At 37.8% G+C, this 23,511-nt stretch overlaps 1 protein-coding gene across 3 annotated transcripts in view; it reads left to right on the top strand.

Moving 5' to 3' along the window:
* LOC131163864 (U2 small nuclear ribonucleoprotein B'') overlaps positions 1–23,511 on the top strand; it is a 45,403-nt gene that overhangs the window by 18,354 nt on the left and 3,538 nt on the right. The gene's annotated exons all lie outside the window — the stretch shown is intronic.

Here is a 23,511-nt window from a genome sequence, read left to right as displayed (position 1 = left end):
TTGCACTCTCTCTCAATATGTCTCTCTCGCTCTCTTGCCCTCACTTGCTTGTTCCTCCCTCCTCTTTCTATAGTTCTGATTGAAGGAAGGTATGGAGGAGAATCTCCTCAAGCGGTGCTGATTGAAAGCAGTTTTTGATTTGCATACAGAAAGGGCTGGGGAAGGAGGTTTTGTTCATTTGGAGGATAGATCCTGATTCAGGAGCTGGTGGATTGGGATCACTCTTTTGGCCGCAAGATGGGTGCAGGATATGTCTTCCATCTTATACAGTTTTGAGTGTTCCACTTGTCATAAAACATTTGGTAGAATGCATTTTTGGTTGGTGAGTAGATCGAATCACAAAGGTAAGTTTTTTGGAATCGGGAGTGCAATCAAACAATAACAAGTACTCTTATCTTTATTCCAGGGGCCTTGAAAGGGTAAAGTTTGGCATAGTTTTGTTGCATCTTTGGAGTCGGTGGGAGGTTTGCGGAAGGTTCCTAACTTCAAGAGAGGTTGAGAATAAATCTGTACAGCCAAATGATCAATGGAGTTGGAAGAATGCCTTGGTGGGAGATTTTTTGTCAAAAGTCCACCTGGGTGGGTGGTGTTGCGGTACCTGTGGATGTATGGTGTGATCTCTGGTGGATGTGGTGGCGGCTGATAGTCTGGAGGACTTCATGCAGCTAAGGTTTGTAAATGGAAAGGGCTAAAGTCTTGGAGTCCGAGTTACCCAACTATATTTATTGGGCGGCTGGTTGTTTAAGCTAAATTGTCTTCTCTGGGGCAGGCCTAAAACACATCTCAGGCTTAGAAAAAGTTTCCTGTTAGAAATCAGGTCCAAAGCCCACTGAATAATTTCAATGGCTAGCCCATGGATTCAGGTAAGAAATTTCTTAGAAAACAAGCCCGAAGCCCATTTAATTATTTCAATGGGCAGCCTGTGGATTCAGTTAAGTTTCTTTGCAATCAGGTCCAAAGCTCACCTAGTGGGCTGCCATGGATTCTACCAATTCTTCTGTTAAGCAGGCCTGGTCTCCTTACCCAGATTTGCAATATGTTGGGGGCAAAATCAGCTCTGTTTTGCAGCTGGAGAAAGAGCAATCAGTTAATTCCTCTTCACAGGGAATAGATATCAATTCAGCCCATTTTGAGATGGGCAAATCTAAGGATCAAGCTGATTGTTCAAGTGTTGCTGTCAAAGCCCAAGAGCCAGGTATTAAAACCCAGGGGTCTGATCTACTTTCAAACAAGGACAGGGGTTTCTTTTAGTGGGGTCAGGCAGGGGTGAGGCCCAAGAAGATCCTTAATTTCTTATAGCAAGAAAATCTAGAGGAAAGCGTAAGTTGAATCTTTTGGAAGGGGGTAATGGTTTGAGAAGGGAGTTTGTAGCTGAAGACACAAGAGGGGGAAATTTCTCAGTTGGAGCAGAAAATTCAATCACATGGAGGGGAGAATGCCGAGAGTTTTAACGTTGGTTCATGTCAAGAGGAAAGAATTTCTGGGAATTTACAGAATGAAATAAATGTAAGACAACCATGATTACAAAGGTTTGTTTACAAGTGTCAATCAGCAAAGAAGGGGAAAGATAAGAAAAATATGCTTGTAAATAATTGCTTAAATTCAAACATATGGGGAGAAAAAATTTTAAAGGTAGATAAAAAAAAGGGGCATCCATGGGCGGACAAAGCTCCCCACTCTGTGATGGTAGGTGGAGGGTCGTCACAATGTTGCAGCCTTACCTCCTGCTTTTATGCAGAGAAGTTGTTTCCTTGGACCATAACCTGTGACTAACCAGTCACAAAGGAGCAAATGCTGGGAATTTTTATGCTGAGGAGTCTCAAAATCATGGTTTTAAATAGCAGATTAGCAGTAGTGGGTAGCATAGTGTGCCACAGGCCACCTTGTGAAGTTTTCTATGGCACTAGCTAAAGCATTCTTGCTTAATTAGTTAGTCAAAGTTTACCATAGTTTACCAACAAAACACATTCGTTGTAGTTGAATGAAATGTAAGCGGAAGCAATAAGAAATTCATGAAAGTAATGACAAGCAAGCAGTGAAAATTGAAGCAACAAAATTCATTAAGCAACACCTTCATTAATAAGGTGTGTCTAGAGAGGGAGGCAAGTAGGCTAAACACGATTACAATGACTAGTGACTTAAACAAGATTGATGAACACTCACCCTCCCCTAAATGGCTTTATGTGCTATTCTAACTCCGGCTCTAGGAAACATCAAATTGTTTGAGGAGTCATACTCCCATTTTTACATTGGGACAAAATAACCTTAAATTAATAAATCTATACAAGTATTTACATAATGGTAACCCATACCATGCACACGAGACAAGCAGTCACAGACAAGCATAATGCCCTAAGCAAGCTTGGCTCGTGACACTTACCGCTTATTCGGTCGACGTCCTTGTAAACTTTGACACTAGGTACTCTTCAACTTTGTCCATGAAAGGTTGTATATCTTTTGCAGAAATCTAGCTAATTTATTCATCTCTAAGGCCTTTCCACTTCACTAAGAACTCGTGCTGCCTCTTCCTTGATGATGTGAACTCTCTGTTTGCAAAGATGACTTCAACTTTTCTTCTGTTAGTTTGCGTTATCTTCATTAGTGCGCTAGTTAGGGGTGAGCAAACGGTCGGCGAAATTCGGTTAATTAACCGAATTAACCGAAAATTTCAGTTAATCATTTCCATTAACCGAGCCGATCAAATAAGGGATATTAACTGAACCTCGCCGACCGAATTTAACCGAAATTATTTAAAACTAATTATTGAAAACATAATATAATTATAAATTACCATGGGAATCAAGCCCTTGAAATCAGCTAATCAGATTAAACTTGCTGAAACCTTTTGATGATTTTCAACATCACAGTGTCCAAATTTCTTACTTCGGAAGAAAAGCAACAGTGGCTGTAACAACAAAACCGAAAACATAATTGTTACCCCAAATTTTCCATTCATTTCAGTTTTAGAAAAAAAAAATAATGTCACATAATCATTGTTTTAACAAAAAAAAAAAAAGCCAAATCAGTAATATAATTGTGAACATGATACTATTTTCAGTTCAGACCCAGTTTTAAGTAATGGAAATGGTACAAAACCAAAACAACCATAACTAACCAAGAGGGAGAATTGAGAGGGATTCGGAATAGGTGAAGTTGCGAAGAGGGAGAACTGAGAGGGATTCGGGAATTAGGACGTCAGGCGAAGCTGCAAAGAGGGACATCAGGTGAGCCGATTAGCCGAAGAGGGACGTCAACTGCGGCAACTGCCGAACTGTCGAAGAGGGCCATACTGAAGACTGAAGAGGGAGAACTGAGAAATGGAGAAGCCGAGAACTCGAGAAGGACCGAAGGAGAAGTGGAGGGAGAACCCAGACCAGACTCCAGAGCCTGCGGCGCAGAGGTAAAGGAGATTGGAGAGTGGAGAGGACAGCCTCTGCTCCACCTTTTTTCCCCCTATCCCTAACCCTAACAAGTAACAAACTAACATATATTAATTTATATTTGAAATTTAATTAATTATTAAATCGGTTAATCGGTTAACCGAATTTATATTTCTTGTTCACCGAACTGAAACCCTATTCACCGAATTTTGGTGAAGCTTAACCGAACAGACCGAACCGGTTTTTTTACCCGAACCGAACCGACCAATTTCGGTCGGTTAAATCGGTTAGTTCGGGTTTTCCCAAATTATGCTCACCCCTAGCTCTGGTTGATTGACTTCTGCTTGGATATTTAGTGTTAGCATTGAATGACTTGAGGCAACTGAGGTGAAACATAGGATACGCTTTCATCCAAGCTGGAGGATCAACCTTGTAAGAGGTCTTTTTGATTTTAGCCGAGATGGGGATTGGTTCTTCATATTTGCAAAGTAGTCTTCTATTTAGACCTCGTAGTGACTTGATCTGCTTAGGATTGAGCTTAATAAGCACCAAGTCACCCACGTTGAAGTGCATCAACCTTCTCCCCTGGTCTACCCACTTCTTCATCCACTTGGAAGCTTTCTCCAGGTAGGCTCAAACGATTTGTGTATTTTGTCTCCATTCTTTGGTGAAAATGTATGCTCTGAGACTCTTTCCTCTGTATGACTCTTCCACTGTGTGAGGTGACAATGACTATTGGGCTGTATAAATCTTTAGAGGACTTTTGTTAGTGGTTGAGTTCTTTTAGGCATTGAAACAGAACTAAGTCATATCAAGTAGTTGCACCCAATTCTTTTGGTTGGCGTTGGCTTAATGGCAAAAGTTCTCTTTTGGTAAGCTATTGAATCTTGTCATCTGTCCATCTATTTGCAAGTGATAACTCGAAGAGATGTCAAGCTGTGAATCAAGAATTCTGAAAAGTTTTGCACATAAGCTGTCAGTAAATCTTGAGTCTCACGTATTGATTAAGTTTTTGGGGAACACCCAGTATTTCACAATATGTTCAAAAAATAATTGTGTCGTCTCCTTTGCGGAACAATATTTTGGTGCAAGCATGAAAGTACTGTACTTTGAAAACCTATCTATGATCACAAGTATAGACCCTGCATTTCCCACTTTGGGTAGGTTGGTGATGAAGTCTTTTGAGAACCCTCCCATGGTTTGATTGGTACTAGTAAGGGCTCTAGAAGCCCTGTAATCTTCTTCTGCTTCGCTTTGTCTTATTGGCAAGGGAGACATATTAAGGTATAATCAACCATGTCATCACACATGTGTAGCCAATAATACCTCTGCTTTAGCAATGCCAAAGTGTGATGCCATCTTGGATGTTTTGCCGACATGGTGTCATGACACTCTCTGAGCAATGTCTTCGTTAGATCTTGTGCTCGTGGCACAAAGCGTAGACTATCATGTGTCACTAACAATCCATCTTCTATTTGGAACTTGCGTGCTTTGCCCTCTTCGGTCAACTTTATGAGGTTCTGGGCTACTGGATCTTTGGGAAGGTTTCCTTAATGCTCTTCCACACCGTCGTGGTAACTATAATTATTGCGAAGTGAGTTGCCATATGTAAGGCGGCCAGCTTGGCCTTCCTACTTAGTGCATCTACAACTTGGTTCATCCGCTCCACCTTGTGCTTAAACGAGAAATCAAACTCTGCAGGAATTCTTGCCAACAACCCTGCTTGGGTGATAACTTTCGTTGTGTAAAGAAGTGACTAACAGCCAAGTTATCTGTTTTTACCACGAATTTCGATCCAAGTAGATAATGTCACCACGCTTGGAGACAATGTATCACTACGAGCATCTCATTCTCTTGAGCTGTGTACCTCCACTTCAGCTTTACTAAGCTTACGACTCTCATACACAACAAGATGTGACTCCTCTAAGGGCATAGTTCAATGCATCTATTTGTACCTCAAATGATTTCATGATGTTTGGAAAAGCAAGTACCGAATCTCTCGTCATGGCATCCTTTAAGTTGTCCAAGGCTCCTTGGTGCTTGTCTGTCCAGTTCACCCTTGATCCTTCTTCAGTAGTTCTGTTAAAGGAACAAATTTCCTCGAATAACCCTTCATGAACTCTCCATAATAATTGGCAAGTCCAAGAAAGGAATGCAGCTCCTTCACTATCGTTGGGATCTTCCAGTCTTTAATGACTCTTACCTTCTCCATATTCATCTTGATACGACTTTGCTCTTCACATAGGGATTATTATCTTTCAACTTGTCGAACACGTTTCGTAGATGCTCTTTATGTTCCCTAGAGTGGAATTGTAGACAACTATGTCATCTAGGTATATCATGACTAATTTGTCGAGGTACTCATGAAATTCCTAGTTCATTAAGGCACAAAATGTTTTAGGCATACTCGTCAGCCTGAATGACATCACCAAGAACTCATATGCCCTATATAGTGTCACAAAACTCGTCTTCGGTACATCCCCATTTGCTATCCTTGCTTGATAGTGGTCAGACCTCAAGTCAAGTTTGATGAAGTAGCATGATTCAATTGATCAAACAAATCAACAATTAGTGGAGTAGGGTATTCATTGTGCATTGTCACCTTGTTGAGCCCATGGTAGTCCATACATTGGCATGCTCCCATCATTTTTCCTCTGAACCAACACTAGTGCTCCAAACCAAGCTTTGGAAGGACTTATATATATCTTGCTTTGAACAATTCATCAGGTTGTTTTTTTAGCTCTGCTAGCTCTGGAGGCGCCATCAGATATGCCCCTTTAGCAGGTGGCTTCATTCCTAGGAACAACTTGATCTCATGCTCCACACTCTGTCGTGGAGGCAAGTTTTGAGGTAGTTTCTCTGGCATCACAACTTTGTACTCATCCAACAATGTCAGCGTGGATGTTCATAGGGACCTGCTCTTGGCCTACTTTTTCATCTACCACTAGCATGGCTAGATATGTTTGTTTACCCCGTAGTCCTTTCTTAAGTTGCATGGCAGAAAGGAACTTCTCATAGTCACCTTTCTTCGCAATGGATTGCATCATGCAAAGGTGGTCTCCCATTAGACAGGGAACTAGCAAATGACATCACTGCCACCTTAGTCTCATTTAGGAATTCCATTCCAAGAATGGCTTGGAAGTCATCTAGTGGTACAGTTGTGAAATTCGCATGTCCTATCCACTATCCAAGCTTCATAGTGTCTTAGTTGGCTACTTCCAAAGTAGGTTGAACTACAGAGTTATCCGCTTCCATGCATTCTGAATCCTTTTCTAAAAATAAGTTGAGTGTCTTCGCTTTTTCCTATGAAACAAAGTTATAGGTAGCCTTGGTATCTCAACCATAGAACGGGTGCTTTTGCCGTTGATTCACAAGTCAACAAACATTAACCCTTTTGATTGTATAACTTTTGGCTCCTTTGTCTGCCTCTCCAATGCGTTCACTAACTTTTGCCTGCAACCATTGCCCCCTCTGCAATGGAAGCTTGTATAGCTTTGAGTGATAACTTGTGTAGGCACCCGCAACTCCGTGAGGGCCTCAAATTTAGGAACAAGTTGTCTTACCCTTACCATTGGGTGTGTTGGATGATCAGGATGAGGGAGCTTCTTTTGAAGTTGACGCCTTCTTGTCAGCTCTACGGCTTTTGGGTTTGCCTTTCTTGAAAGACTTTTCGCCATTTCCACCCACACTACTCTCTTTGTATGTTGGGGAACTCTTTCCAACATAGTTAGTTAAGCGGTTCATGACAGCTTGTGTAGTAGACAAGTATTGAACTATGAAGTTTTGTGTTTGCCCATGACTTCAACCCCTATAGAAAATAGAACTTGTCTTTCTCCAACATGTCTCGGACATCCAACATCGAAGAAGAAAACTATTTCGCACTCTCTGATTGACCCATTGTGCTTAAGGTCTCTTAATTTGTGCCGAGCATTATTCTCAACATTCTTAGGAAAGAATTGGGCCTTGAGCTCTCTCTTCAAGTTTGCCCAACAATCAATGACACAACATCCATTCTCAATCTCATCATACTTGGTACGCCACCACAGTTTAGCATCACTAGTACATGGTTGCAATATTTACTTTCACCTGTTTTGAGTTTGTCCTCATTGTGTGAAAGTACTACTCCATATCAAACAAGTTCTCCAACTCCTTGGCACCATGGGCACCCCCAAACATTCGAGGTTTTGGCACCTTGGTTCTACTAAACTTTGGAGTGTGGGAGTTTCCCATACCAAGAACCATCAAGTTCACCTTTGTAGTCAAATCCTCCATGTGAGCCTGCAAGGTCTCTACCATATGGTGGAGATCCTCCATCATTTCCACCATGGAACTTTTGATGCTCTTGTGATCCCTCCAAATCATCGACATGTTCAGCAAGTCAGGCCATCTCTGTCGCAACTTTATTGGTTGTCTCAACCTGCACCTCTAACGCTTCAATTCTTTCAGCATGGTCTCATACCGATGCGTAATGCAATCCCACAACGTAGGCAATTGATTTCACATAGCACCTAATCAAGCTCTGATACCAACTGTCACGGGTTGAGTATTTCATACCTTGTGAAGGGCTTCAGCATTAGATAAAACACTCTTGCTTAACTAGTTAGCCAAAGTTTGCCACGGTTTACCAACAGAACACATTCATAGCAGTTGAATGAAATGTAAGTAGAAAAAGCAAGCAATTCATGAAAGTAATGGCAAACAAGTAGTAAACATTGAAGCAACGTAGTGTTTTAAAAGGCATTATTGAGGCCCTCCTTGAGGCGATTTGGGCTTAAAATGCACTAAGGCACAGGTAGAAATGCGTAAATCCCAAAAGGCGTATGCCTCAGGGGAGAAGGCGTATGCCTCTCCTGTAAATGCTCCTCTTTTACGCCTCAAATATCAAGGAATACACATTTTTGGCTTCTCGGTTTAAAGCATAAATTGAAAAAGAAAACCTAGATCATCTAAAACCCTTTCCTCCCTCTCTCCCAAGAAGCTTCTTCCCTTGCTCTCTCGACGAAGCCTTGATGAAGCCTCTAGCGAGTCTTCTCCTCGACAATAGCCTTAGCTCTCTCTTCGACGATTCCTCCACCACCTCCTCTCTCTCCAACGACTCGATGGCTGCTTCCAACGATTCCTTCAAGTTTCTCGTATCTCTCCGACGAGTCGACGTTCCCTTCCAAACTCTGATCTGCCTCCGACGACTCCTTCTGACGTATTTTTTCCCTTCGACGAACCCTTCAGAGTTGTCGTCTCTCAGCAGCGACCCTTTGCAGTCTCTCGCCTCTCTCCGCAACCCTCTCATACTCTCTACCACTGTTGGCTGCAGCTGGCTTTTAGAAATTAGAATCTTGAGGCATTTTTAATTTGGCTTTTTCTTATGGCTCATGCTTGTTTTTTTAACATATATTGTTTGTGTTTGTTAGTTAAAACTTAAAATTGGCTTATATGATATTTAAAAATTATGTTTTTATATTTTTTCTATTATTCTAAAATTTTTCACATTTTTTTTAATATATATAAATTGATTTTATTTATTAATTATTTTAAAAAATACAGCCCCAAAATGCTTGCGCCTCACTGCCTTAAGGCTTACACCTCGCCTCGCGGAGGGTAAAACGCCTCGCCTTACGCCTTCGCCTTTTAAAACATTGAAGCAACGTAATTCATTAAGCAATACCTCAGTTAACATCATGTGTCTATTGAGGAAGACAAGTAGGCTAAACGTGATTACAATGACTAATGAGTTTTACAAGATCGATGAACACTCACCCTCCCCTAAAGAGCTTTCTATGCTTTTCTAGTTTTGGCACTTGGAAATATCAAACTATCCAAGGGTCATACTCCCATTTTTACACTAGGACTGAAATACCCTTAAAGCAATAAACTACTAGCATTTACATGATGGTAACCCATCCCATGTAGACAAGACAAGCAATCACAGATAAGCATAATGCCCTTAACAAGCTTGGCTCGTGAAGCGTAGTGTAATAGTAATGGTTATAGCAGGAAGCGGGATTAGCGTATGTTACTCAAAACTGCTCAAAGTCTGATATAAATAAAGGAGATAATTAGAAGGAGCAATATTGGGGGGATATCTTAGAAAGGGTAGTGAATTTGATTGTGACTTCGGTTGTGATAGTGGTCTATGGTGGGATGAGATTCATGAAAATTTGGATTATAATTCCTATCTCTCTAATGCACTGTGGGATATTTCTTATTTGCTCCCTTCTTCGCTCGAAGGTATAGAGAATGTGTTTATTTTTGAGGTGGGGGGTTTGGGGGTGAGAATTTGGCAGTGAGTAACAAGTGTAAAGATGGGATTCTCCCTACCCTTGTAGAGAAGATTAGTGAGCAGAATGTTGCTGCTTCAAACCTTTTTGATGGGATGGGATTTTGGTTGGTTGATCCTGGAGGAAATGAAGTTCGATTGGATGGATCATGGATCTTAAAGAAAAATGAATTAAGGTTATTAGGAATTAGAAAGGTTTCAAATCTCTGTCAACTAAGGGAAGGGTTTAAAGAGGGGTTTTCTTAAATAGGGTTTGTTAGATCTTTTTTTCATTTGTTTTTATTTTCTTTTTGGTTTTCTTTTAATTTAATTATTTTTTTATTTTCCTCGCCCTGAGGACCTTTTGTTCTCTTTTACATTGTAATTTTCTCTATTCTCTTTCTTAATATGTTTCTTTTGTCATATTGTTTTCCTTGCCTGCTGCATTACCTTAACTTGTTGAATGAGTTTTTTTAGTAAGCCTTGGCTTGGTTTCTCCTCCTCCTTTTGAGATGTGGCCCAATTTAGCTTTTGGCCCTATCCACTTGCCTTAGGTCTAGTTAGATCTGGATTAAATTGTTTGAATTCTGCTCAGTCAAGCGCACACTCAGCTAGGCTATCTTGGGTTTTATTTTTCTTGTCCAAATATTAATCAAGCTAATAATATTGAGCTTAACTTGGTCTAATCAATTTTGACTGGTACGACTGATCAAACAGTTCTACAACTTCTTAAAGTTTCGACTTTTTTAGCATTTTGACTCTCAATGAAGCATTGTAACATCTTTGTTATCTACAAATTGGTCCCCACTTTAGGGAACAATTTGCACATGTATCTTGACGTGTGTTAAAAGGCTTGAAGTTTTTGTTTATTTATTTAATTATTATTATTATTTTTTTTTTTTTTGTTGTACTAGGATTGGGGGTTGGGGTGCACAACTACTAAAGAGGTTCACACTTTTTGAAGGTGCAGTGTGCCGCACCACATTCAAAGTTGCATTTGTTGCTTGGTTGTGTGCTATGTTCTTGAATGCTTTGTGTGCTGACTCATCATAGCTTGCATGTTGCCCTTTCCATAATTTAACAGTTTAGAGATTGCATGTAGCATTGAAGCGACTACGTTTTCCATTTTTTTTTTTCTTTAAAGGAAAAGAAGGAATTTATGTGTGATCTTTTCCCTAGAATCTAACACAATGTTTTAAAAGACTCAAACAAGGCTCACCTCAAGGCAAGGCAGGCCTAAGATGCCTTGATGCTCAATCCAAAATGCCAAGCCCCAAAAAGGCTAATGCATTACATGCTAAGGCTTACGCGTTAGTACAAAAGGCACGCCTTTTTGCACTTTTTAGTTGAGGCTTAATCTCAAGTTAGATTTGGCTGGAAAATTTTAACTCTAAATATATAAAATGAATGCCATAATATGAGTTGATTTCAAAAACTCCTGAATCTCAACCTTTCCAAAATAATTGAGAGTTTTATCTTAGATCTTGAAAATAATTTGAACTATGTAATGTAGCTTTCTCTTGTCATGACTTGTGTAATGAATTAAAATTAGCAATTTTTGAATGCCCAACAAGGAGTTTGCAAATTATATTTAAACTTTTTTAACGTTATATTTGTGAATTTATTATTTTTTCTTTATTTGTAAAATATATGTAACTTATTTACGTATTTTTATTGAAAAATAAAATTCTCAAAAAGCTTACGCCCTAAGTGTTAGAATGCCTCACCTTATGCCTTCGCCTCTTAAAACATTGATCTAACATATTTGTGTTGGTAGGTTTGATGACCAGTCCTGGCATCATAAGCATCAACAAGAGAGGAATTATCTCCTTTTCCTTATCAAAGGATGATATTGGGACAAGTATATTTGTAAAAATCACTGAAGTTGTCCTTGCGTCCTTATATATATGCATGTATGTATGTGTGTATATATATATATATATATATATATATGTATGTATATGTATGTACTATATATATTCCCCCAACTTTGGCAATTGACAACCTTTCCTTGGCTTGGCATTCAATGATTTGATCTTGCACGTGTTTGCACATGGATTTGCCCTCACTTTGTTGTTTTTTAGTTTTTACCTTCTGGTTTCTTCCATCTTTTTGGGGGAGATGCCATATTCTCATTGATGTAAATTCTTCTCCTATTAATGAATTATCTTTTTTTTCTATAAAAAAAAATTATTGTTTCGCCCCATGCTTGCCAATGATATATAAGTTGAACTGAACAACTAGCAGATGTTTTTGCTGACAACTTTTTATTCTTATTTTGTAATTGCACTGCATCACTGTGCTCATTGTCTGGGCCACATGATAGCTAGTGCTCATATTAAACATAATAGGATGTGTGTATACTTTCTTATCAGCATATTATTTGGTAATCCTTGCTTGATCACTTAGGAATTTTATTGGAAGAGAATGCCTACTTTGTTGACTGAAAAAGAGTTCTAATTTAGAGCCTTTCAAATTGTATTCCATGATTCCATCTTTGACTGGGTAGCTCCATTGGGCATGGCTTGATGTTTTTATCCCTTGTGGGGGGACTACGGTCTGACATCATTTGCAGTATTTGGATGCTTCTAGTGTTTGAGCACAAATTCATTAACTTTGTTAATCTGGAGTGCATCTAATGTGTCAATCCATTAGTATCCTTTATCATAGCAAGTTAAGAGTTTGTTTGGTATTGTTGCTGTTTTCTGTTTTCTGTTTTCTATTTTCGGTTTTTAGCTGTTTGCGAAATAATTGAAAACCAAAAATTTTAATATCTATAAATTGTTCTTTTGGATTAAACCATTCATTTTTTATACTTTTAAATTAAAATTAAATATAATTAAAATAAAAATAGACATAAATCTCAAAAAATAATAATAAAGCCAATTACAAAATATTTTTACTATTGTTCAATTGTCATGTCCAATTAATTTTTATTATAAAGTAGGTTTTGGAAGTATAACAATTAAGTAAAATAATTTTAATAATTATTATTTTTATTATAATATTTTTTAAAATGTGTATTATTCTGAAATTTTATTATTTTAATAATATTTTTTGTAATATTATTTGATTTAAAGATGAAAATGAGCATTTTTTCAATTAAGTTCATAATTTTTATAGAATAATACACATTTTAAAAATATTATAATAAAATGATAATTATTAAAATTATTTTGCTTAATTGTTATGTGTTTGATGGACTAGTCAATTCGAATACTAGTCCTAGAGGATTCACTTTTATTAAGGTAATCTCCTTGGTTATTTTCTCTTGCCATGGTTCTTGAATGAGATCAGTTCTTTCGGCCCTTCCAACCAGATGGAATTGTGTTTAATAGGTCATTGACTTTGATACTCAATAAAGAGCTCAAATGCAATTATTTTATTAAACACTCCAACTAAAGACATCAATGATGAGACAGTTTCATTGGATATGGCCTTCTCCTATTTCCCTTTTGGATAGTGTTATCCTTTCTAGGAAACAATGTGTACAACTATTAAACTACTTGTACCTCAGTCATGGTTTCCTTCTAGTGCTTCAAGAATGTCCCTATGATCATTTTAGAGGATGAGGTAGATACCATCAATGGGGAAACCACCTTGACTACCCACTTTTTTCTTGGTACTGGAAACTATTGTTTGCTGGATGTTTTGTTCCATTTACTATGATGGTTGATTGAATCCACTTGTGCTTTGGTCAAAGACTCAAAAGCAGATTGAATGCTAGGTCCTTGTAACTAAAATAATCTCACCACAAGAATATTGGCACAATCAGTCACTTTGATCTTTATTGGTCACACAATAAAGCATGGGATGGATGATTGAGGGGTGGTTAGATGAAGTATTTAGTAGCAGTGGTGATAATGCTGAAACATGTATATGCCATTGCTTTTAATTTTTTTGCTTCCCTGGTCTTGTATGACCATTATTTTGTGTCTTGGGCCTTTTGTGAGCATTGATGTTCTACAACAAGCACATTTCACACATGCCTAGGAGAGTCTCGATCTCCCTTTGGGATCATTAACAAATAAGTAGAAAGATGGGATGGATGATAGATGGTATTGGTTTGTTCCTCTTGCTCGTAGTTGCTGCTAGTTATTATTGGCTTTTCGCTTACTTCATAAGTGAGTCAAGTTTGGTGAAAGGTCAATAATTGCATTAGTTTCTACTCCAGGGGCTAGCCTATGTACCAAAGAACCGCCAAGAAAGCATTAAAAACAAAACCATAGATCAAGGAAACTCATAAACTGACAGTATTGATCAAGCTTGAGTCTGGGGCATGCAAGAAGAGGAGGTTTTCGATGACTCGGAGATAAAAATTCACGTTAAGGTTTTTCTAGCTGCATTTTCTCATGTTGACTTTGTAAATTTGTTCATCACTCAAGAGAAGACAGGTACACAACTATATCAGGCTTGTGCATTCAAGGTGGCCAGGGGAATGACATGAAGTCACCACTTTTGCCAAGTAGTTCCAATGCTTGCCAATATTTTCAGAGCACTTAAGCTGTAGTGTTCCTCTTTCTAATTCTCAACAAACTGTACTATTTCCCCTTTGGGCAAAAATTTTTTGGGACACATTTTTAACTAGACAAATCTCTACCATGCACTATAAATGTTTAAGAGCCTTCAAGAGCATAAAACAAAAAGGTTGTTCAAAGACTTGAAAATTCCTTGATTTGCATAGAATTTTGGTCTTGCTGCACTTTTGGTGTGTGACATTAAACTTGAGTTCCTACAACCTGCGCATATTTAGTGAGTGGTTTTGGAATTTTCAAGATGTCCTGATGAACATTGTGACACATAAATATAAATTGTTTAGCATTGGAAATCTTGCACGCATAGTTGTTAGAATCTTAAGAGTCACGATTCAATTCATACGATGTGAATCACTTCTGCACCAAATCGATTCAAATCTTACTAGTGTATCTAAACACAATTGAATTGCCAAATTTATTGATTTGATTGGGATCTATCAATTCACATGATTCTGGACCTATCATATCTTGACAAGCCCAGCTAGTTTGAAACCCCCAGAACAAACTTTTTTTTTATTGTTTTTATTTTTACACAATTACCATCACCATTCCTTGTCTATGTCAGTTTTGTACTAAAAAAGAGGAGAAAATAGAATTTTAGGTCTCATGTTTTCTTCACAAAATCATTCTTCACTCTAGGAGGAATATAGTGTTCTGCCATTGAGAAGAAGTGGTAGAACACTCACCGGCTATGGCGGTATTCTTGTTTCGTTGTGTTGTTGAGATTTAGTTGGTTTTTTACATAGTTTGTTAAATTATTATCATTTTTTGGTTTTTTTTTTTTTTTTTATTTTAATCCAAGAAAGAATGTGTGTAATATTATTATTTTTTTAATTGTCGATAAATACCAAAAATTCAACTTTTTATTATTTTTTTCTTGATTCCTTCCCTTAAACAACACAAAGTTCATTTTTTTATTAATATTTCCTAACTCATTTTCTTACTTATCATTTGTTTAGGGAAAAGCATACAAATGAAATATGAGTTTTTTGTTGTCAAAATTTAATTGTGTCTTACTTTTTCTTGTTTGTATATCAAAATGTGCATGTCATTAGAATTGATTTTGGAAATTTATATCGAATTGTATGATTCGATTCGATTCCCAAAATTGGAATTTTGATTCACGTTTCAAATCTCGATTTGACAACTATGCTTGCATATGCTAGAGAACTCATTTAGCGGTGTTAGGGGCTGAATACTTCACACCTTGTGAAGGACCGTGTAGCACTGGTTGTAGCACTCTTGCGTAACTACCATGGTTTCATCACATGAACAAATTTACAACTATCAAATGCAAAGCAATAGGAAGCAAGCAAGCATATAAACAAATGAGAGTCACATGGTAAACTGCAAAGCAACTCAATTCATTATCACTCCTCCATAGACAACGTGTGTTTAGCAAGGGAGGCAGGTAAGCTAAACACATTTACAAAAGTTAGTAAGTTTTACAATAATTGAACATCATCCTCCCCTAAAAAGATTACTGTGCTATTCTAGTTTTCAGCTAAGAAACATAAAATGGAGTCAAAAGGCATACGCCCATTTTTGACTAAGGCGTTATCCTACTCAAGAATAAAACGTACACTCTATTTACATGATGATTACCCATCTCATGCCCACAAGTGGTCATTGGCAAGCATAATGCCCTGAATAAGCTTAACTCATGACATTCTCTCCCACTTATGTGGTTGACACCCTCATAGACTTTTGACGCTAAGTACTCTTTTACATTGTCCAAGACCGATTCCATGTCCTCTGCTAACATCTTTTTTCATCTCCAAAGCCTTTCCACTTCACCAAGAACTCAAGCTACTTCTCACTTGATGGTGTGAACTCTCTACCTGCAAAGATGACTTCAACATCTCGTCTATTAGGTTGTGATGTCTTTAATGGTGTTTTGGTCGATTGACTTCTACTTGGATTTTTCATTGTCGGCTAGGTATATACAAAAATTTCTAGAAAACCAAAAATCAGCTTGAAATTGGACCAAAATAAGTTCCAATTCAATTTTTTGGTTCTTGGTTTCAATTGAGGCTCTTGCAAATTAAAATGTTCATTTTCAATTTCGGTTTTTAACCCAAAACCAAACCAAAAGGCCGACAATTGAATTTTTTTGTTTATATATATTCATATACAACATTCATGCAGGACTCTTATTGAATATTTTATGATTTTATTCGAAGTATTTTTTTCTTTATTTATTTATAATTTATAATTTTTTAATAATTTTTCTTTGATAAATTTGATTTATAAAAAATCAAATATCAAATAGATAATAATAAGTGCACTTTGGGGGACAAGATGGGCTTTTATAAAGGTGGTGCCCATAGTCACTAGAAAACTAACACCCTAGTAGACCACGCATTGGTATGGATGTTCCAAAACGTGGTACATTTTCGTTCCAAAACGCTAAATCTAACGATCCAAAGTTCTAGTTCAATATTTTTCACCTAACATAACTTTTTATTAGGTAAAAAGGGGTAATCATTACATTTTAATTCGATTTCTATCTTTATTAATCTATTCCACAACAAAAACTCTCTTCTAGGTAGATTTAGAAATAGCTCAACATTCTCTCCAAAATATATAGTGCCCTTACATTTTTTTCACTAATATATCTAATTAAGTATATCTCTAACATTCTGCAGTTTAGAGCATGTCCCATACTGCAATATCGTTTCTGTTCCACGAACCAGAACGTTCCATGTTCTAGGTAACATAGGGTGGGGAGGCTCTCCCAACTTACCAAGTTTTCAATGTGGAACGAGAAGGTTCAAGTTCAACCCTCAACCGTTGAATCAATATTTAGTTGGCATGAAAACCATTGTTTGCAGTTTGTAGTTTTCAAGAACCGAGTTTTTCGGCTTGGTGTTCAATGTTGGTTCAAACCGAACTAATTTGAACTGGTTACACCCTAGTGCCAGAGATGAATGGCTTGAGATAGCTGATATGAAACACAAGATGCACCTTCATCCAAGCTGAGGGATCAACCTCAAGAGAGGCCATCTTGACTTGGGGGTGGTCCATATTTGTGAATTGCTCGTATTTTGACCTTGTAGTGACGGTCTATTCTGGATGGAGCTTAACAAGCACCAAATCAACTACGTTGAAGTACAACGATCTTCTCCCTTGATCTACCCACTTCTTCATCCCCTTGGAAGCTTTCTCCAAGTATGCTCAAGTAAACTTTGCATTTTGTCTCCATTCTTTGGTGAAGATGTATGCTCTTGGATTCTTCCTTGTGTTCCCTCTATACAACTTGTCCGTTGTGTGAGGTAACATTGGCTACTGACATGTTACTAGCTCAAAAGGACTTATACTGGTTGTTGAGCCCTTTTTAGCATTGAAATAGAACTGAGCCACGTCAAGTAGATGTACTCAATTCTTTTAGCTGGTGGTGATGAATGACGCAACTACTCCTCTAATAGCCTATTGAATCTCTTTGTTTGATCATCTATCTGTGGGTGGTTGCTCAAAGAGATGTCGAGGATTGAAAAGTTTTTTCTCAAAGTTTCCTATGCATCTCGTGTCTAGTCATTGACAATATCTTGGGAAACACCTTAATACCTCACAACATGTTTGAAAAACTACTATGCCATCTCCTTTATCAAATGGTACTTTGGTGCGGTTATGAAATTACCATACTTAAAAGACATGTATATCACAATTATAGACCCTATATCTCTGGTATTGGGCAAGTTGGTGATGAAGTCAATTGAGACACTCTCCCACGGCATCGTAAGGTTCAGTAAGCATATGACTCATATGTAATAGGATGCCTATCTTGTAGCAAGACTCCACCAAGGGCATAGTCTAATGAATCGGTTGTTCCTCAAAAGGGCTTTATGATCATTGGAAGAGTAAGTACCACATCTCGCATAATGGTTTCCTTCAAGTTGTCTTCCCCAACACTCTTCCGTCCAATTTCACTATGACTTTGCTTCAACAGTTTAGTCAACATGTTAGTCCTCCTATAGTTCCCCCCCCCCCCCCCCCCAAGATGAACTTGCAGTATTAGTTGGTGAGTTATAAAGAAATGCAACTTCTTGACTGTCGTCGAGATATTCCAATCTTGAATTGCTCTCACATTCTCCATATTTATATAGCTACAACCTTGATGCTCCTTTAAATAAAAGAGTACTTCGCTTTCTTCACATAAATCTTGTTCTCCTTTAGCCTACTAAACACTTTACATAGATGCTCATCATGTTCCTCCAGAGTGGAATTGATAACAATATTGCCATCCAAGTATTCTAGGACAAGCTCGTCGAGGTAGTCATGAAGCACCTGGTTCATTAGCATGTAGAAAGTTGTTGGTGCCTTCGTTAACATGAGGGACATCATTGAGAATTCATATGCCTCATATTGTGTCAGACAAGTAGTTTTTGCTCATCACCATTTGCTATCCTCACCTTATAGTAGTTTGACCATAAGTCAAGTTGGCGAAGTAATTGGCATTTAGTTGATTAACAACAATCAGTGGAACGGGATACTTCTGCGCATAGTCCTAGCATGTTTTTTTTTTTTTTTTAAATAACGTTAGTGCTCAAAGTGGTGCTTACCAAAGGATGTATAGATCCTGCTTCCAGTAACTCATCAAGTTGCTTCCTTAACTATGCTAGCTTTGGAGGCACCATCTGATATTGACCATTAGCAAAAGGCTTCACCCTTGTAACAACTCATTTTGATCCTCTGTACCTCATTGTGGAGGCAAGTTTTGCAGTATCATATTCAACATTATAACTTTGTACTCATTGAACACAATTTGCATGGTAGTAGGAACCCACTCTTTTCGTACTTCTTCATCCACTACTAAAGTGGCAAGATATGTTTGCTCACCCTTTTTCAGTTCATTTTTGTGTTGCATGGCTGAGGGGAACTTCTAGTCACCCCTTTTCTTCGCAACAGTTTGCACCATGCAAAGGTGATCACTTATCGAACAAAGGAAACTAGAAACTCTTAAGAATTTCATTCCAAGTATCACTTGGAAATTATCCATCGGCACGACTATGAAATCCCCATGTCCTGCGCACTATTCAAGCTTTAGTCACTTGCTTTGCTACTCCCAAAGTAGACTGAGCTATGGAGTTAACCACTTTCTCTCCAAGTTCGAGTTGATCCTTTGCGCTTCCCCTTGTGAGACAAAGTTATGGGTAGCCCCAGTATCCACCATAGCACAAGTGCTTTGCCCATAGATCCACAAATCCACAAACTTTAACCCTTTAGCTTTGGTAACTTTCGATTCTTTTGACTGCTTATCCAATGCATGGAGTAACCTCATTGCACCCATCCTGGGGTTTTCCTTATCCTTATCATGTCCTTGTGTCCCTGTGGCAATGGAAGCTTGGAAGGTGTTGAGCGTAACTTATGAGAGCAATCAACTACTCTGTGAGGGCCACAGTATAAGATGCATGCCAACTTACACTTACCACTGGATGTTTTGAATGATCATGACAACAAAGCTTTCTTTGAAGGTGATGCCTTGTCGTTAGCTTCCCCACTTTTGGGTTTGCTCCTCTTGAAAGACTTCTACTATTTCCACCCAACATGGCACTCTCTTTGTACATGGTGGAACAATCTCCAACATAGTTAGTCAAGCATTCCGCGGCAACCTATGCAGTAGGCAAGTCTTGAACTCTTTTTCAATATAGTTCAACCTTTATCCATAGTTTCAACCATGTAGGAATTAGAACAACTTATCTTTCTCTTACATGTCCCAAATATTTAACATCAAAGCGAAGAATTGTTTCACATACTCCCTTATCGTACCAACGTGCTTAAGATCTTGTAGTTTGCGCCGAGACTATACTCAAAATTTTCAAGAAAGAATTAGGGCATAGAGATCTCACTTCAAGTCTACCCAATTATCAATTATACACGTCCATTCTGAATCTCATCTTACTTGATATGCCACCACATCTTAGCATCACAACTCAAGTACATTGTTGCAATGAATACTTTCACCTCCTCTGAATTGGTCTTCACTATACAAAAGTATTGCTCCATGTCAAATAAGAAGTTCACCACACCTTAGCATCACTGGCACCCTCATATGCTCTGGATTCTATCACCCTTTCTCTTCCATACAAACACCGTAGAGTTGGAATTTTCGACAACATGAACCATGAGGTTCATCTTAGCAATAAGCTCACCCATGACAATTCCATAATGGAACCTTGTTGGTGTTTTTGTGATTCCTCTAATACACAAATACATTTAGCAAGTTCTGCCATCTCCATGTTGATATTGTGACTATCTCATTTTATGCCTCTAGCACATCAATTCTCTTGGTATTTGTGCACAGTATGGTCTCTCACCATTGCTTCGCATAATCCCACAATACGAAGGTGACCAAATTCATTAAGCAATTAACTAAGCTCTCATACCAAATGTCACGGACCGGACACTTCACACCTTGTGAATGGTTTTGCAGCACTTGTTATAGAGAGATTGAAGAGGATGTAATACTTAAAGCAAGTTGGGTACAATGTAGGAATGCTTCAAGCGTGCTATGTGATCATAGAATACCTCTAAAATTAAAAGGGAAGTTCTTTAGGACGATTATAAGACTTGCCATGCTATATGGATTAGAATGTTGGGCAACTAAGAAACAAAATATCCAAAAAGTAAAAAAATTTAAAATGCGAATGCTAAGGTGGATGAGTGGTCTAGTAATAGAGGATTAGGTAAGGAATGAACATATTCACAATAAGTTAGACATAGCACTAGTAGAAGATAAGATGAGGGAGGAGTGGCTTAGCTAGTTTTGGCATCTAAAATGCAGGCCCAATAGTGCACCAGTGTTAAGTGATCTAGTTAATGTTACCGGTAGTATAAGCGGTAGGGGTAGACCTAAAATAACATGGAATAAAATAGTGAGAAAGGATTTAGTAACTTTTATGTTGTTTGAGGAATATGCCCTTGATTGTTTGAATTGATGGCAAATAATTCATGTAGCCAACTCCACCTAGTGGGAAGTAGTCGTTGTATTATCATACTCAAAGAATAAAGCCCGCACCACTATCTACATGATTATTACCCATCCTATGTACAAGACAAGCTATCACAAACAAGCATAATTCCCTAAACAAGCTTGGCTCATGACAAGCAGTGTTATTACCTCATTTGTCTATTTTGGCTTCACTTTTTGTCTCGTAAACACATTCTAGGTGATGGTCTTAGATTATAGTGATTATTTTTGGGAATAGGTAGCTCTCGTTTAATAGAGTGAACATTGAGCTTTTCCAAAGTACCATTAAAGGGATGAGGTCATGTCTTCTAAGGATGTTGCTTGACCATTGTGCCTGTTGGCCAACCACTGTCTATAGTGTTTCTAGACCGTGTCGAGGAAGCACCTTATGCTTCTACACATGTTTATAAGGCTAGAACATTGGTGGATGTTCCAGTGTTTAGACCAAAATGGGAAACATATAGGAAAAGCAACTAGCTTCACCTACCAGAGAAACATTTCAACCCACCAAATGATACATTTAATTAGGTTTGTGGCGAGTTACCAATGCCTAGTGGCAAATTTGAGATGAGGTCTTTTCTTCTTTATAAATATCTTTGGATAGGATTTTTTGTATTATGCTAGCATTCTTCTCCTGCTAGAGAAACATTTCAACCCACCAGATGATACATTTAATTAGGCTTGTGGCGAGTTACCAATGCCTAGTGGCAAATTTGAGATGAGGTCTTTTCTTCTTTATAAATATCTTTGGAACGGATTTTTTGTATTATGCTGGCATTCCATTCCTTTCCTTTTCACAAAGAGTCAGCGTTTTGCAGCAACTATTCTATCTTAAAGAATGGTTTTGCAACGAGACACCAACAATCTTCTTGGTTTTAGTGGCTTCATGAGATACTTGAGTCTTCTTTGATGCCATTGAAAACTAGAGAGTTGAATTCCGAAATTTGGTTGTAGTGCAAGAGATGAGACTTGAGAGGCAATAAAAAAAACTTGCTAAAAATTGTACCTAATTAAATCCATGTCCTAAAACTTTCAGTGGTCACAAATTTTTAAAAAAATTCAACACTTTGAATCCAATTAACCAAAATAATCAGGGCAATATGGTCTCCAAAATTTAACCATTATATAGTAACAATAGTAAATAATAATTATACTTTCATTTTTATTAATAATTTATTATTTTAAATACTATAATAGTGTGCAATAATATTACATTATGGGGGCATTGACGTCCAACGAGCCAAAATAGGGTAGGCAATTTGGTTCTAAAGGTAAGATTTCCATGGATATGGTGTACCCATGAAACTTTCCCGTAAGGGAGGAGGGAGGATGGAACTGGGATGCCATATTTTATGGGAATCTTTCATTCCCAAGAATGTTAAGATGCTCACCATGTTAGATTCAAATGCCCAAACAAGCAAGGCAATGAGATGCCATGGTGGTCATCACATTTATGAGATTGTGGAATGATGCTGTGAACCAAGTGCCTCCTTACAAAGAGAGTTAATATTCAAGCTTGTTGAGCCTTTGTTTTGGTAGAGATTCTATCTCTACAGAGAATTCTCCTTTGGATGATCCTGCAAAGCCTTGATGTGACATTGGCTTTCTCCAAAATGAATTCCAAATAGAGTGGTGGTGCCTCCATTTATAGGGTAGAATTCCTTTTGGGATTGTGCTGTGTCATCTGACTTGAATATGTTTTCTTAATGGATATTGGCCAAGTTGCTTTTTCTGGACTTGGCTAAGTTTAGTTTTCAGCCAATCCACTTGACTTAGGTCCAGTCCTGTCTAGATAAAATTTTTTGAATCATTCTCAGCCAAGTGAATCAGGTTATATCATGGGCTTAATTTAGCTTATCCAAATATTTATTAGGTCATTAATATTGGGCTCAGCTTTTTTGTTTTTGGATATAAAAAGAGGAGATTCCATTAAAGAATAAAGATAAAAGAATGTACAAAAAGGAGCATCAGAAATCCTCCTATGAAAAGAAGAGAACAAGAAATAAACAAAATCAAAATAACACAGCCAGCTGATCACCTGTAAATCTAAAAACACATCCTTCTAAAGCAACAAGCAGAAAATGCCCATATACTGAAGTTATTGGGCTTAATCTAATCGATTTGGACTAGTGCAACTGATCAAATGTTTACTGCTGCATCTTGAAATTTGACTACAAGAAAAAAGAAAAAAGAAAAGAAAATTGACTGTTTAAGAGACACTGTAACATTTTTTTATGCCTAGTGTTGCATTTTAGTAACTTGTCCATGATTGCATAAATTGGTGGAAAAGGATTCATGTAGCCGACCCCACCTAGTGGGATTTAAGGCTTGGTTTTGTTGTTGTTTTTGCATTTTAGTAACTGTGTGTTGCTG

The sequence above is a fragment of the Malania oleifera genome, chromosome 9, assembly GCF_029873635.1.
Source record: "Malania oleifera isolate guangnan ecotype guangnan chromosome 9, ASM2987363v1, whole genome shotgun sequence".
Classification (NCBI taxonomy): Eukaryota; Viridiplantae; Streptophyta; class Magnoliopsida; order Santalales; family Ximeniaceae; genus Malania; species Malania oleifera.
The sequence above is the reverse complement of the archived record's forward strand: the minus strand, read 5'-3'. Positions and strand labels throughout refer to the sequence as shown.